The sequence below is a fragment of the Ranitomeya imitator genome, chromosome 1, assembly GCF_032444005.1.
Source record: "Ranitomeya imitator isolate aRanImi1 chromosome 1, aRanImi1.pri, whole genome shotgun sequence".
Lineage (NCBI taxonomy): Eukaryota > Metazoa > Chordata > Amphibia > Anura > Dendrobatidae > Ranitomeya > Ranitomeya imitator.
In genome coordinates this window covers 178047524-178065426 of record NC_091282.1, presented here as the reverse complement: position 1 = coordinate 178065426, position 17903 = coordinate 178047524, and the positions used below count along the sequence as shown (strand labels likewise).

General features: G+C 44.1%; 1 protein-coding gene across 4 annotated transcripts in view; it reads right to left on the bottom strand.

Annotated features, from left to right (window-relative positions):
- Positions 1-17903, bottom strand: part of FER (FER tyrosine kinase) — a 485813-nt gene that overhangs the window by 452593 nt on the left and 15317 nt on the right. For 3 of the 4 annotated variants that reach the window (XM_069752558.1, XM_069752574.1, XM_069752583.1), the window contains exons 2-3: positions 3604-3689; positions 851-927 (exon numbers count right to left, since the gene is read on the bottom strand). The gene's annotated coding sequence lies outside the window, so the exon portion shown is untranslated. Of the gene's footprint in view, positions 1-850; positions 928-3598; positions 3690-17903 lie in introns of all 4 variants that reach the window. The other variant, XM_069752566.1, reaches the window with a different exon arrangement.

Here is a 17903-nt window from a genome sequence, read left to right as displayed (position 1 = left end):
TGAAAGGATAAATGGCTAGTCCATTCTGTCCCTGTGGAGCTGCTTTCTCTATTAGGCTAGCACGAACTAAGAGGAGCACTAGTAACTACCATCATTTACTGCTAGAGAAGTGAGCAAATCCATTCACGGGCCACTAGTCCTGTGGTCATGTCGGGTGGTCGGCTCCCGGACCAGAGCCCGCGAACCTCCATTACCAGCTGACATTCCTGATGCCTCTTCTGATCAGTAGACCTGGCGCCACGTCGTCACTGTGATGATCATGACTGTGTCTGACATCCAGCATGGAGAGAAGCTCCCGAGTATGAGGCGTTACAGTTGGGGGCAATGACAGAAGAGTATCCTCACGTATCCTATTCATTAGGCCATGTTCACATTGAGGTTTAGCCTCAAGTCAGTGGCTCTGTCAAGGCTTATGCGTAAAGCAACGACGGATGGGTTGGGGAGTATGCGCTGATCGGAGACTGACACTAACCTTGCAGATCTTGGATCCCGGCCAGATGTGGTCGATGGTGTCTGCATCTGATATGAACGACTCCATCTGCATCATTACAGTCAGGGGCTCCGCCAGCACATACACCTAAGTACTGTGTCCCAGGGCTTTGGATGTGAGCTCTGACCGAGCCACTGATGTGCAGATAAAGCGGAATGTGAACACAGCCTTAGCAGAGAACCCCTGCTCAATACTCACATTGTCAACTCTCTAACGTACAGTAGTGTCTCTCCAGGGTGGTAAAATACAACACAATAATATGGTGTAAAAAAAAAAAAAAAAACATTAAATAATAAAATACAATTATACTTAAAATATTTTCTACAAAAGCAAAGAACACAGAAACCAAGGTCAACTTACAGGAGCTACTCAACAGCCGCTGGATAAGGGTCCGCTCCAATATCCACTAGAGTCTCCGGTGATTTATGGCTTTTTTTCTATGTGAAAGAAAGAAGAAGAAAGACATATTATCACAAAAGTGTTTGCTTTACCACAATAATTTCCCTATTTCACTACTTCTCTAAAAGCCGTAAATAATTTCCCTATTTCCCTACTTCTCTAAAAGCCGTAGTGTTACATAATGCAGCAGACAACATATAGCAACATGTTTGTTGCCGTCATTATACTTCTGAATGGTCATAAACTTGGGGGGGGGGGGGGATGAAAAAATTCCCAGACTGTTAAAAAGAATCTGTCAGCAGGTTTTTGCCACCTGAAAGCAGAGACACCAATTCCAGATGTGTCACTTACTGGGCTGCTTGCTGCATTTTTCATAAAATCACTGTTTTAATGAGCAAATTACCATAGATTCATAGAATGGTAGAGTTGGAAGGGACCTCCAGGGTCATTGTGTCCAACCCCCTGCTCAGTGCAGGAGTCATTAAATCATCCCAGATGTCTGTCCAGCAGCTGTTTGAAGTCTTCCATTGAAGGAGAACTCATCACTTCTCATGGCAGCCTGTTCCACTCATTGATCACCCTCACTGTCAAAAAGGTTTTTTTTTCTATTATCTAATCTGTATGTTATCCCTTTTAGTTTCAATTCATTGCTTCTCATGTTTCCATGTGCAAATGAGAATAAGGATTATCAACAGAGGACTTGTAAACCTGCTGCCATTTTGGGTCCCATATTTGTATATTAGTGTAACCCCACCCCCACCACAGATTGGTAGCTTTCTGCCTATGCACAGTGTACATAGAAAGCTGACAATCAGTGGTGTGGGCGGGGTTATATAGAGCTCAGCATTCAGATAACTGGCAGATCTGCAGCAGAGAAAACAGCGATTTAATAAATACCGCACCAAGGAGCCCATGTAACAACATCACTGGAATCAGGGTCTCTGTCCCTACATCATGCTGCTCTTAGATAAATGGGAATCTGTTACCAGGATTTTCCTTAAGTCAAGCAGGTAAATTAGCCATGGTCTTAAAAGATATTAGAAGGTCTTGTAATTATTATATGGATTGGTGTGTTATTGATTCCATGTATGTTCTCTCCAGAATTGTACAGGAAGAGGTTGTCCACTACTTTTTACATTGATGACGTATCCTTAGTTCCTTTATGAAAAGTGCACATAATTATTCTATATACCGTAGTAGTAATAATAATAATAATAAAAAAAAAAAAACAATTGCAGAGTGGAAAAACAACAGTATGAAGGACTAAAAGGTTCTGAAATAGGAACAACGTAAAATTATAATTTAAATAAACAAACATTAAACAGATTTCTGTAGGAGGAGAAATCCTGGACACCACAATTAAAAATTGCATTAACTATTTAGATTCCACTAAAAATTGTAGGCCGGCTTCTTCACTTGCACATTTTAACACTCATAGGTTTCTTAAGCTACTCCTAAAATTAGACACTGATAATTGGACAGCACACAGACGCAACAGAACGCCATCAGGCTATCTGAGATCGTTATGGAACGAGGTTAATCCGTGACTATGATCAAGATTGGTTTGTAAAAAAAAAAAACAGACATATCAACATAACGCCAGTCCACATGTGTCTAGTGCTACTGTGATCAGCCTGTGCGGCCTAAACACACTGCCAGGGCCTGCAGGGTCTCCAGACTTGACTGCTATCAAGCACATCTGGGACATCATTGGTCACTAACTGAAAAGGTATCTGCCAGCAGTGGATCTTGATGATTTGGGTAACCAAATGCATTCAGCATGGAAGAACAATCCCCGCACAACCAATAATAACCTCACTGATAGCATGCTAAGTAAGTGCGTGCATGTCTGTGCACTGAATAAATCAACTTGTATTGAAAATTGTGTTTTCATATTTGTATCATTTGTTGAGGAGTTTATATATAAGGAGTTATAACAGAATCATAACAAAGACTATAAATACAGTAGATAAAATTAGCCATCAGTGCTTTTTGAACGGTGTTCAGTACTTGCTGTGCTGCTTATCATTTATTGGACTTGATGAAGACCCTGATGATTTGAGGGATGAATTGAGTTGTACCTATTGGTCATTGAAGTGACAAGCTACCTGCTCTACTGACATCATCATTCTGAAGCTTTTGGCCCACCTACGCTGTATCCCAACATCTGCCAAGCCAAGGATATTATTGTATAGGGGGGGCAGTTAAATGACCTCTCTGGGAAGATAGCGGGGCTTAACCCATTACTTGCCAAATTAACATTTTTTCAAGTACGGATTTTTCAGAAAAGGGCGTCCCAACATTCAATTAAAAATGACAATGACATGATTTCCAATTTTGAAAACATTCATTTTACAAACACAACACAAAAAATTGGACCGAATTATAAAAATTATAAAATCTTAGTTGCTAGAAGCTAAAGATTAGGCGTCCCAAAAAAAGGACATTGGTAGAAAATGGGTTAATAAAACTCTTGCTTATCGACTAAAATAACCTTTTCCGGACTGTCTCCTCTGTTCTTTTTCCAGAAAGTCAGCAATTACATCCTTCCCTTCTGTGTAATGTCATATTAACTTGTGTCAGTAAAAGAGTGCCAGTAAGGAGTGCCGCCATCGGCAAATCACACCCACTACATTCTGCAAAACGCACATTTCATCATTAATAGTAATGGGGGGCACTTAAAGCCTGAAAGAAGACCTCTCGACATACCGTACCTCGTTCATTCATTTCCTTGCATGCTGGAGCGGATGTCTTAAGGCCAAAGAGAATCTTCCGACTGCTGTTTGCATGGAATTCCTTTCTGCAGAGAGAGGAATGCAAGTGTCAGTAACATCTGCTGACGAAGCCTTGCTCCAGGCTACACATTCACAATACAAGGAACTGATGAGAGATGCATGCGTGGAAAACAAACACATCATGGTCCACATTTACAAGAAGTGCTCTTCCACATTGTATTGATGTACTTGCAAAAGAAAAAGAAAAATCTGACAGCCGCGGCGTGCAAGAAACTTAAGGGCTTACAAAACAGCACGGTCAAGTGAAGAAACTGTGCAAAAGTGAACCATAATTCAAAGTTCAGAGAGTCGTATCCTGCATTTCCAGGTACACCCAATTTCTACACATCCTTAAAGGGAACCTGTCACCCCGTTTTTTGAGATTGAGCTATAAATACTGTTAAATAGGGCCTGCGCTGTGTGTTCCTATAGTGTATGTAGTGTACCCCGATTCCCCATGTATGCTGAGAAATAACTTACCAAAGTCGCCGTTTTCGCCTGTCAATCAGGCTGGTCAGGTCGGGAGGGCGTGGTGACATCGGTGGTTCTTCCTCAGCTTTACGTTGGTGGCGTAGTGGCGTAGTGGTGAAGACACAGCGCGCGATCTGCGCTGTAATCCCTTGCATCGGTGGGGGCGGCCATCTTCCTGGGGCCGCGCGTGCGCAGATCGAGTGCTCTGCTGCACGGGGCTTCAGGAAAATGGCCGCGGGATGCCGCGCGTGCGCATTAGAGATCGCGGCGGCCATTTTCCCAAAGCCGAGAGCAAACTCGGCTTTGGGAAAATGGCCGCCGCGATCTCTAATGCGCACGCGCGGCATCCCGCGGCCATTTTCCTGAAGCCCCGTGCAGCAGAGCACTCGATCTGCGCACGCGCGGCCCCAGGAAGATGGCCGCCCCCACCGATGCAAGGGATTACAGCGCAGATCGCGCGCTGTGTCTTCACCACTACGCCACTACGCCACCAACGTAAAGCTGAGGAAGAACCACCGATGTCACCACGCCCTCCCGACCTGACCAGCCTGATTGACAGGCGAAAACGGCGACTTTGGTAAGTTATTTCTCAGCATACATGGGGAATCGGGGTACACTACATACACTATAGGAACACACAGCGCAGGCCCTATTTAACAGTATTTATAGCTCAATCTCAAAAAACGGGGTGACAGGTTCCCTTTAAAGTGAACCTGTAGACAGACGCATGCTTCCTGAACTGTGGGCAGCCTGTATCAGCCACCGGCTGTAGTGTTGTACACAGATGCATGCTTCCTGAACTGTGGGCAGCCTGTATCAGCCACCGGCTGTAGTGTTGTAGACAGACTCATGCTTCCTGAACTGTGGGCAGCCTGTATCAGCCACCGGCTGTAGTGTTGTAGACAGACTCATGCTTCCTGAACTGTGGGCAGCCTGTATCAGCCACCGGCTGTAGTGTTGTAGACAGACGCATGCTTCTCGAACTGTGGGCAGCCTGTATCAGCCACCGGCTGTAGTGTTGTAGACAGACTCATGCTTCCTGAACTGTGGGCAGCCTGTATCAGCCACCGGCTGTAGTGTTGTAGACAGACGCATGCTTCCTGAACTGTGGGCAGCCTGTATCAGCCACCAGCTGTAGTGTTGTAGACAGACTCATGCTTCCTGAACTGTGGGCAGCCTGTATCAGCCACCGGCTGTAGTGTTGTACACAGATGCATGCTTCCTGAAATGTGGGCAGCCTGTATCAGCCACCGGCTGTAGTGTTGTAGACAGACTCATGCTTCCTGAAATGTGGGCAGCCTGTATCAGCCACCGGCTGTAGTGTTGTAGACAGACTCATGCTTCCTGAACTGTGGACAGCCTGTATCAGCCACCGGCTGTAGTGTTGTACACAGACGCATGCTTCCTGAACTGTGGGCAGCCTGTATCAGCCACCGGCTGTAGTGTTGTAGACAGACTCATGCTTCCTGAACTGTGGGCAGCCTGTATCAGCCATCGGCTGTAGTGTTGTAGACAGACTCATGCTTCCCGAACTGTGGGCAGCCTGTATCAGCCACCGGCTGTAGTGTTGTAGACAGACGCATGCTTCCTGAACTGTGGGCAGCCTGTATCAGCCACCGGCTGTAGTGTTGTAGACAGACGCATGCTTCCTGAACCGTGGGCAGCCTGTATCAGCCACCGGCTGTAGTGTTGTAGACAGACGCATGCTTCCTGAACTGTGAGCAGCCTGTATCAACCACCGGCTGTAGTGTTGTAGACAGACGCATGCTTCCTGAACTGTGAGCAGCCTGTATCAGCCACCGGCTGTAGTGTTGTAGACAGACGCATGCTTCCTGAACTGCGGGCAGCCTGTATCAGCCACCGGCTGTAGTGTTGTAGACAGACGCATGCTTCCTGAACCGTGGGCAGCCTGTATCAGCCACCGGCTGTAGTGTTGTAGACAGATGCATGCTTCCTGAACTGTGGGCAGCCTGCATCAGCCACCGGCTGTAGTGTCCCAGACATGTTTGTTTGACTCAGAGAAAAGACATTGTGAACATACCTCTCCCTATACGCACACATAGGCAGACTTGTGGGTTAGTGTCAGCAGGCGGTGAGAAGCCGCCGTGGACTCGCCTGTGTGACTAGTGCACAGCTCTGTCCCCGAAGAACATTAAGACTGTGTTCACACATTGCATTATTGCCATGTTTTTTTAATGGAAATTTTAAGCTGCTTTTTACAGTACCAACAAAAGCTATGAGATGTCAGAAATCTCATGCACATAAATCGCTTTTTTCCCCTCACTGAATTGGAAAACTGCTGCATGTCACTTATTTCAGCATATATGCAGCATTTTTTCATCTGTAGAAAGCAACGAATAAGTGCAAAAAGGCAGATATCTTGTTTTGCTGCATTTTTAATGAAAAAGGCTGGTACAGCAGGACATGAAACCCTTTTATTTTTGTGATTTTTCCAAGTTTAAACCATAATGTCTTGGTGTTTATGGCAGTTAGGATTAGTACAGTTTAATAAAATTAGTGATGAGTGCAAAGTAAACATTGGCCGACCAAGGTGTCAAAGTAAACAGTGTCCTACAAATTCAATGCTCTGTCCATGTCTTAACGTACCTTCACACTAAACGATATCGCTAGCGATCCGTGACGTTGCAGCGTCCTGGCTAGCGATATCGTTCAGTTTGACATGCAGCAGCGATCAGAATCCTGCTGTGATGTCGTTGGTCGGGGCTAGAAGGCCAGAACTTTATTTGGTCGCTGGCTCTCCCGCTGACATCGCTGAATCGGCGTGTGTGACACCGATTCAGCGATGTCTTCGCTGGTAACCAGGGTAAATATCGGGTTACTAAGCGCAGGGCCGCGCTTAGTAACCCGATGTTTACCCTGGTTACCATCCTAAAAGTAAAAAAATCAAACGCTTCATACTTACCTTCCGCTGTCTGTCCTCCGGCGCTGTGCTTTCCTGCACTCACTGTGAGCACAGCGGCCGGAAAGCAGAGCGGTGACGTCACCGCTCTGCTTTCCGGCCGCTGTGCTCACAGCCAGAGCAGAGAAGCAGAGCGCTGGGGACAGACAGCAGAAGGTAAGTATGAAGCGTTTGTTTTTACTTTTAGGATGGTAACCAGGGTAAACATCGGGTTACTAAGCGCGGCCCTGCGCTTAGTAACCCGATGTTTACCCTGGTTACCGGCATCGTTGGTCGCTGGAGAGCTGTCTGTGTGACAGCTCTCCAGCGACCAAACAGCGACGCTGCAGCGATCCGGATCGTTGTCTGGATCGCTGCAGCGTCGTTTAGTGTGAAGGTACCTTTAGGCCGGTTTCACACGTCAGTGCCTCTGGTATGTGTAGTGACAGTTTTCTCACTTACCAGAGACAAGGACACACATAGACCCTGGCAAAGGGAGACCCATTCAAATGAATGGGTCTATGCAGATGTCAGTGTGTTTTCACGGACCGTAAGTCCGTGTGCACAACAAGCAGACATGTACGCTTTTACCCAGACACACGGCCTGGCAAGCATTCGGCACATGGAGAACAGTGTACACTGTCCTCCGTGCAAATGGACGGCCGCAGGGGAAGCAGCGCTAATTTAAGCCGCTGTACTGCCGCTTGTGGTACACAGCTTTCATCCATTGTCCCCTGCTCTACCGGCGAGCAGCGCGAACAGGGAACAATGAATGAAAGAAAAAAACAACGTGGGGTCCCCCCCTACATATTACCACCAACCTGGCAAAACTCACATGTGTGGGCTGTTATTCTCAGGCTGGTAAGGCCCCCAGCCTAAAAAAAAAAGCAGCCTGCAGTTGCCCTGGAAAGGCACATCTATTAGATGTGCCAATTCTGGAGATTTGCCTGGTTCTTCCCACTTGCCCTGTAGCAGTGGCAAGTGGGGTAATGAGGGGTTAATGTCACCTTCCTATTTAAAGGTGACATTAAACCGCCTTAGTAACGGAGAGGTGTCAATAAGACACCTCTCCATTACTAATCCTATAGTTGTTAAAGGGTTAATCAAACACCACACAGTAAGAAAAGAGTCTATTAATGAAATAAAACAATATACACATTTTTTCCATCTTTATTAGTCTGGCATTCCAAGCAAAGTCCTCGGTCTCCTGAAAAAATGTCAAAATAATAAACTAACAATATACCCATACCTGTCTGGCGTACAGTAATCCATATCTAGGGGAATTTAAAGTTTACAACCGGGAGCGCTGCTAATGCGACCGCTCCCAGCTGTAAACTACTGTGGAATGAATGAAATGCTGGGAGCAGAGCATCAGTGACTAGCGGTGACATCACCGAATCTGCGCTCCCTGCCGGCCTGAGCTAAAATGAACTCTTCAGCGTGGGAAAATGCCAGATGCGGCACACGGTTGCCACACGGATGTATCACATGGACACGGATATCTCCAGTACCGTGTTTACTGGTACCGGAAATATCAGGACGTGTGAAACGGCCTTAGGCTGCCTTCACACTAGCAGTATTTGGTCAGTATTTTACATCAGTATTTGGAAGCCAAAACCAGGTGTGGAACAATTAGAGGAAAAGTATAATAGAAATATATGCAACACTTCTGCATTTTTCACCCACTCCTGGTTTTGGCTTACAAATACTGATGTAAAATACTGACCAAATACTGCTAGTATGACGGCACCCTTAGGCAAACTATTCCTGACCAATTCACCTCCCCCAGCTGTTAAATTTGTAATTGTGTATTTTTTGTCAGACAAAAAAAAAATCTTTTTCCACTAAATAATTTGATCAACTTCCCTTTTCCAGAAATGGTTTTAAAGGGAACCTGTCACCCCCAAAATCGCTGTCACCCCCAAAATCGATGGTGAGGAAGCTCACCGTCATCAGGGGCTTAGCTACAGCATTCTGTAATGCTGTAGATAAGCCGCCGATGTTACCTGAAGAGAAAAAGATGTTAGATTATACTCACCAAGGGGCGGTCCCGCTGCGGTCTGGTCAAATGGGTGTCTCAGGTCCGCTCCGGCGCCTCCCATCTTCATTCCATGACGTCCACCCATTTGACCAGACATTACAGAATGCTGTAGGCGACAGGTTCCCTTTAGGCCATGTTCACACGTTCCTGATTTCCCTGCTATTTTTTCTGCACTAAAAACCGCAGCTCTTGGCAGAAAACGCAGGTGCGTTTTTTTATGTGGTTTTTAGTGCGGTTTTTTATGCAGTTTTCTCTGCAGAGTCTGTGTGTTTTCTAGGAAGTTTTTTTAGGGTTAAAATGGCTGAAAATACCCTAACCCTACCCCTACCCCTAGTTCTAACTGTAGTGGGGGAAAAAAAAAAAAAAAATTATTTATTTTATTATTGTTACTACCTATGGGGGTGATAAAGGGGGGGGGGGGGTCATTTGCCTTTTTTTTTTTTTTTTTTTGATCACTGTGAGGTTATCACAGTGATCAAAATGTGCCTGGAACGAATCTGCCGGCCGGCAGATTCGGCGGGCGCACTGCGCATGCGCCCGCCATTTTGGAAGATGGCGGCGCCCAGGGAGAAGACGGCCGGACGGACACCGACAGGCCCGGTAAGTATAAGGGGGGGAGATGAGGGCACGGGGGGGGGGGGCGTCGGAGCACAGGGGGGACGCATCGGAGCATGGGGGGGTGGGATTGGGGCACGGGGGGGCAGCCACACTCCGCCCACGCACTTCCTGCTGCAGCGGTTCTGCACCACAAACCGCAGAAAACCCGCAGATATTTTTTTCGTCTGCGGGTTTTACTGCGGGTTTGACCTCACAATGGAGGTCAATGGGTGCAGAACCGCTGCAGTTCCGCACAAAGAAGTGACATGGTCCTTCTTTTTTACCGCAGCTATTCAGCGCGGCTTTTTTAGTGCATTTCCGCAATGTGGGCACAGTGGTTCCTGTTTTCCATAGGGTACATTGTACTGTACCCTGCATGGAAAACAGCTGCGGACCCGCAGCGGCAAAATCGCGGCGGTTCCGCAGCTAAAAACACATAGTGTGAACATGGCCTTAAGGTTTCACATATGTCTTGCATTGGTGACCTGTGTTCATGCTTCTTTGGTGGAAGCAATGCTGAACTTTGGGATCCTGACTGGGCAATATATTACGTGACTGGGCAATATACTACGTGACTGGGCAATATACTACGTGACTGGGCAATATACTACGTGGACATGCATATTCTAGAATACCCGATGCGTTACATTGCCTGGGCATAGTAAATATCTGTGGTTAGTTATAGCACCTCACTTCTCTTATATTCCCCTCACTCCTCTCATTCCCCCCTAACACTTGTCATTTCGACCTCACATCTGTCATTTTCCGATCACTCCACTATTTTCCCTCACTCCTCTCATTTTGCACTCACACCCCTCATTTTCACCTCAGTATATACATGTTTGTCATCTCCCTTATATATAGTATACACCTGTATGTCATCTCCTGTATATACCTGTATGTCATCTCCCCTGTAAATAGTATATACTTGCTGTATGTCATCTCCTTCTGTATATTGTATATACCTATGTGTAATCTCCTCCTGTATATAGTACACTAGATGGTGGCCCGATTCTAACGCATCGGGTATTCTAGAATATGTTTGTATATAGCAGCCACATTCTATATAGCACAGGCCACGTAGTATATAGGAGCAATGCAATATATAGCATACAAATAGTACGTGGCCTGTGCTATATAGTATGTGGCTGCTATATACATACATACATACATATAGTAGAATACCCGATGCGTTGTATATAACGCAGCCCATGCAGTATCTAACACAGGCCACGTAGTATACAGCAGCCATGTAGTATATAGTACTGTCCACGCAGTATATAGCAGCCATGTAGTATATAGTACTGTCCACGTAGTATATAGCAGCCATGTAGTATACAGTACTGCCCACGTAGTATATAGCAGCCATGTAGTATACAGTACTGTCCACGTAGTATATAGCAGCCATGTAGTATATAGTACTGTCCACGTAGTATATAGCAGCCATTTATACATATTAGTCCATATAATTATTGCTGGAACACATTCAAAAATCTGATATCACCCAAAAGGCCCCCAAGAATGTTATTCAGGGCCCAGAATGTTTTAGTTCAAAAATATAAATTTTTATTGATCCATAAGAAACAACTTTATAAAAAAACACATAAAATATAACAATTTGTACATGTACCTCCAATCCAAAAGAACAACAATTGACATGTGCTTAATAATAATACCTGACATGCATATTTCTCTTTGGTTGAATACCTTATTTTAAGTCAATTATTATATGACAATGCTATGCAGGCTCTAAGTTATTATTACTGCAAGGTGACTGCCTTAAAAATCACTAAAGTGCCAATGTGCTTATTTGTATGCCAGAATTTGGCGGCCAAAATCTTGCTGAAGCAAGGTGAATATGCTTTTACATTTTATACTTACCATCGTAACATTCTAACTGTGTATGTGCAGGACTATTAAGGTGACCACTAAGGGACCTTCCAGTGAGGTTGAGCCAAAGAAACAGTCTATTTACTTTACCTTTATATATATTAGCACTTCTATAGTGGATTTTGGCCGCCAAATTCTGGCATACAAATAAGCACATTGGCACTTTAGTGATTTTTAAGGCAGTCACCTTGCAGTAATAATAACTTAGAGCCTGCATAGCATTGTCATATAATAATTGACTTAAAATAAGGTATTCAACCAAAGAGAAATATGCATGTCAGGTATTATTATTAAGCACATGTCAATTGTTGTTCTTTTGGATTGGAGGTACATGTACAAATTGTTATATTTTATGTGTTTTTTTATAAAGTTGTTTCTTATGGATCAATAAAAATTTATATTTTTGAACTAAAACATTCTGGGCCCTGAATAACATTCTTGGGGGCCTTTTGGGTGATATATAGCAGCCATGTAGTATATAGTACTGCCCACGTAGTATATAGCAGTCATGTAGTATATAGTACTGCCCACGTAGTATATAGCAGCCATGTAGTATATAGTACTACCCACGTAGTATATAGCAGCCATGTAGTATATAGTACTACCCACGTAGTATATAGCAGCCACGTAGTATATAGCAGCCATGTAGTATATAGTACTGCCCACGTAGTATATAGCAGCCATGTAGTATATAGTACTGCCCACGTAGTATATAGCAGTCATGTAGTATATAGTACTGCCCACGTAGTATATAGCAGCCATGTAGTATATAGTACTACCCACGTAGTATATAGCAGCCATGTAGTATATAGTACTACCCACGTAGTATATAGCAGCCACGTAGTATATAGCAGCCATGTAGTATATAGTACTGCCCACGTAGTATATAGCAGCCATGTAGTATATAGTACTGCCCACGTAGTATATAGCAGCCATGTAGTATATAGTACTGCCCACGTAGTATATAGCAGCCATGTAGTATATAGTACTGCCCACGTAGTATATAGCAGCCATGTAGTATATAGTACTGCCCACGTAGTATATAGCAGCCATGTAGTATATATTACTGCCCACGTAGTATATAGCAGCCATGTAGTATATAGTACTGCCCACGTAGTATATAGCAGCCATGTAGTATATAGTACTGCCCACGTAGTATATAGCAGCCATGTAGTATATAGTACTGCCCACGTAGTATACAGCAGCCATGTAGTATATAGTACTGTCCACGTAGTATATAGCAGCTATGTAGTATATAGTACTGCCCACGTAGTATATAGTACTGCCCACGTAGTATATAGCAGCCATGTAGCCCACGCAGTATTTAACAGTGTGGGCACCATATCCCTGTAAAATAAAAAAAAAAGAATTAAAATCAAAAATAGTTACATTCTCACCCCCTGGGATCCAACGGCGCTGTGGCGATGGGCGCGCTGCTAAGTCTTCTGGGTAATTTCGCAATGCATCGCTGGGAACGGAAGATGGTGGCAGGCGTGAGCGGCTCGGCGGACTACGGAGGGTGAGTATAGCTGGTTTTTTGCTTTTTTTAATTATTTTTAACATTACATTTTTTTACTATTGATGCCGCATAGGCAGCATCAACAGTGAAAAGTTGGGGACACACAGGGTTAATAACGGCTGTAATGGAGTGCGTTACCCGCGGCATAACGCGGTCCGTTACCGCCGGCATTAACCCTGTGTGAGCGTTGACCGGAGGGGAGTATGCGGCCATTTTCTTCCGGACTGTGCCCGTCGCTGATTGGTCGTGGCTGTTATGCCGCGACCAATCAGCGACTTGGATTTCCATGACAAACAGAGGCCGCGACCAATGAATACCCGTGACAGACAGACGGAAGTGACCCTTAGACAATTATATAGTAGCTTGCTGTATAAAGGCGTTACACATACCTAATGTTACATGCCGCAGTATTACAGCATTTCAGATTTCCATTATAGTATCTAAATCTAAATTATACCGCTCCCATAAGGCCTGAAATTAAATTTTGAAAGAGTACCTGGCACTAGGTTTTCTGTTTTGTTTTTTAAAACTGCAAACTGTTCCAGAAAAGTGGGCCTTTTAATCTAGTGGTAATTTTTACAGTCTTCACTACGGTGTGTCTCACAGGATCCTCTGGGGCGTGTCTTTAGGATGCTCTGCATTATTACCCTGTGAACCACACCCCGGTGGAAAAAAAAAAAAAAGACATGACAAGTAGTATAAATAAAAAGCCCTCATTTCTGGAAACATAACGGATTTATAAAAAAAAATTAAAAACAGAACACTCAGGGGAGCAGCAGGAATAGAAGAGCAAAAACGGGTTACTTCAGACCTGTTCATTGACCTTTGTGTATAGAGTTGGCAGGAAAAAGCGCTGCCGGCCAAACAATCCATCGTTTGGACAACAGGTATTGTGAATGTGGGACACATGGGGGACTTAAGCATGTGTAAGGCTACTTTCACACTAGCGTCATACTCGGCCCGTCGCAGTGCGTCGGGCCGAGGGTCCGACGCTAGCAGTGAATGCACCGCACAACGGAGGCAGCGGATGCATTTTTCCAGCGCAATCGCTGCCCCATTGTGAGATGCGGGGAGGTGGGGCAAAAAAAAGCAGTCAGTCGGCAGCAAAAAACGTTACATGTAATGTTTTTTGCTCCTGGTGGACCGCCACAACACGGTGCAACCATCGCACGATGGTTGCGACGTGTGTCAATGTGTCGCCAATGTTAGTCTATGGGGCAAAAACGCATCATGCAGACAACTTTGCAGGATGCGTTTTTTTCCCCTAAACGACGCATTGTGACGTATTGAAAAAAACGCTAGTGTGAAAGTAGCCTAACTAGTTACAATCTTTTGTCTTGTTAGCCATAAAGTGTATGGATATTAGCAGATCACAGAATTTTAATTTAATTTTAAATGTAATTTCTCCTTTATAAAGGCAGCACATTTAATAGAGTAGGCTGATGGAGGAGCCAGCAATGAATGCATGATCGCCTGGAGAACACTAGTTAGATGGTGCAGACATACACAAAGTACTGATTATTAATGGATACCCAAAAACAAGCCGTAATGATTAATGTGACTGGACAAAAGACAAAAGAGACTTTGTTCTCAAATAAAAGGAGTGTTCATAGCAACTATTATTATTATTCCAGCACGGCCCACTTTAGTGTAAAGTCTATGGACACCCTTCATCCAAGGTGCAATTCACAGATCCTAAACCTCAGTATGGGCAATGGTAAGAGAATAGCCATTCACATCAGTCACATCCACATCACATAATCACTAGTCATCTATTCCAACCACATGGGATACCTGTGATCTACCCAACCCATGCCCTGGACAAAAGATCACACCACCAGGTCCGGCTACAAGGTTGGGCGTCCGCTGTGTCTCCGACAACATGGGCTGTATGTACAGACAAAACAAGAGCTTGTTCCTTCTCACATCATCTGACAGAAACTGAATCACCACACAGCAGGAAATGTCAGACGTGACATGTTCACACACACGATCAGCCTCAGTGGGAGGACCCAGCTGCCATCACTATACTAATGATGTAGTATTCACCGGCACTGATCACACATATAAAAAGATCCTGCATAATGGGTGTACTCGCACAATACAGTCTGCGCTACAGGTGCGTCTCTGAGCTTTATACTCCTGTGCTTCCAGGGTAAGCCATTCACATCTACTGACGGCGAAACATCACAGAATTCTGTAAGAATGGAAGCTAAATACAGGACTGAATGCACACAGCCATGTGGGGTGACCAGAGTGCGCACGGTGACGAATGCCAACATGACCTTCGTAGGATTCATTGCTCAGGGGAAAAAAGGCAAGAGCAACTGCAGTCAATGACGACATATACCACAACGTCCACAGAAAAATCCACATCGAGTCTGCAGACTTGTTATTAACTAAAGATGGTGGTGATGCTGAAAGTTCCCCCACTTTGCTAATAAGGCTACGTTCACATTTGCGTTGTGCGCCACTGCGTCGGCGACACAACGCACAACGCAAATCAAAACGCACGCAAAAATGCTGCGTTTTGCGACGCATGCGTCCTTTTTTGCCGAAATTTGGACGCTAGAAAAATGCAACTTGTTGCGTTTTCTGCGCCCGACGCTTGCGGCAAAAAAAACACATGCGTCGCACAACGCATGTCCATGCGTACCCCACGTTAAATATAGGGGCGCATGACGCATGCTTCGCAGCAGCGTTTCCAGACGCTGTGTCGGGAAACGCTAATGTGAACGTAGCCCAATTACACCGTGAATGTTAGTGCTTCTACAGGAAGAAATAGCAAGGCTGGAAGCAGAGGGAGGGCAATAACTCGCCACCGTCAAGAGTTGAAGGGAAAACGAGTTTTATGGTAACCAGGTAAAGAAATGCAAAAAACTGTTCCATCAGGAAGCAAATCAAACCGATCCTGCCAATGATTTCTGAAGCAAAGGATGTTTACTGTTCCATGCCCTTTTCTAAGATGACACCTGTCTGGTGAGAAGATATTTAGTGTACTAGGACTTCTAGTTTATACTCAAAAAGATTTTTTGTTATTAAAATTGCTTTTAAACTTCCACAGATGGCCAACTGCTGGCAATGCTGATCATCTAGCCCGACCCAGGGTTTTGCCACGAATATTCGCTCCTTCTTTAGTTACTAGTTGTCATTTTATGAAACCGAATGGAACAGTAAATAACAAAACAACATCGACATTTGATTCGGAAATCACTGTCGGGTCCAGATCGATGCGACTCTTGTGGACGAGTTTGGATGGAAGGTTTTTTGCATATCTTTATCTGATTCACTGATTGTGGTTATCTCAGGAGGACCAGCCACCAGATGGCTGGATACAATCAAGATAATGGTGAAGGAGACCCTGGTGGTGGACCTAGCTAGGATTGCACAAGATCAATCTTCCTACAGAACATTCATCCAGAACATTATTATTATTATTATTATTATTATTATTATTATTATTATTATTAATCTGGTTCACATTTAACTCACTTTTCCCTTGAACCCGGATATGGTGGAGAAGCACTACACATTTCTGGGGTAACTTATTATTCAAGGCTTGCTGACAACCTCTATTTAGCAGCTCTACTAGAATTAGTGGATAAAGTGAGAACACACTTCCATGCATCTTAGATTACCTTGCTTATACCATAATAATCAGGATAGAAGACCCGAAAGACCTGAAGTGTTGAACATACCCCAAGGTCATATGCACGAGACATCTTTTAAATTCAGACAAACCCACAGAGTTTTTCAAGATGACGCTTCAGGAAACTTTGGAATTTATTTTCCTGAAACTTCTATTTATTTTTTTTTTTTTTCAGTCGTCTCCTGAGCGTTTTGAACGACGATTTTGCCCGCTGGCCGTACATGGACTGATTAGTCTCTTCTATTAGCATTCACTACATGATCTATGGGGACTGATTAACCTCTTGCTTATTTCTTCTTACTGCCATAGTATGATATTGTATTATTATCCAGTGATTGAGTCATTTTGTCTTACATGCATCTTTTGAATACGGTAATGGAACTTACGGTAATCAGCACTCCTCTTTTTCTGATAAAGACAACATTGCTACCCTTTTTTCTTACTTGGTAACATCTCTTACATGTCCCAATCATGATTGGTTCATGTTTTATATTTTTTAATATTTACTTTCTAATAAATTGGTATATTTTTATATCTCTCTTTGAGTGGTGTTTCCCTATTAAAAGAAGTACTCAACTTAGCTACCGTAGGTACCTCTGTGTCCTCTATGAGAGAGCCACTGCCAGACTCCTCTCGCTGCAGCTTATGTGCCCGACAAACTTTAGTCTAATGTACAGCACCATGGAATTAATGGTACTATATAAATAAATAATAATAATATATGGGCCTTAAAAATCAGCAGCAGCACATCTCACTATATTCCTAGGTAATATACTACAGATCATTTTTAAAACGTTTGTTTAGCATGGTGGATCAGTGGTTAGCACTGCAGTTTTGCTGGGGTCCTGGGTTCAAATCCCACCAAGGACAACATCAGCCAGGAGTTTGTATGTTCTCCCCGTGTTTGCACGGATTTCCTACAAGTCCACCGGTTCCCTCCCACACTCCAAAGACATGCCGATAGTTAATGTAGAGCGAGTCTCAATGGGGACAGTGATGATAATGTCTTTAAAGCGCTGCGCTGTATTAATAATAACACATTTGGTCCCCATACATTATGCATTAGGCATCAAAAGGGCTTTAAACAAAAAGTTACCTTAGTAAAACCACCTTGAGGATGTTTTTACATATTGGCGCCATGGTGCATTTTTTTTAAAAAAAGAGGCAAAACAAT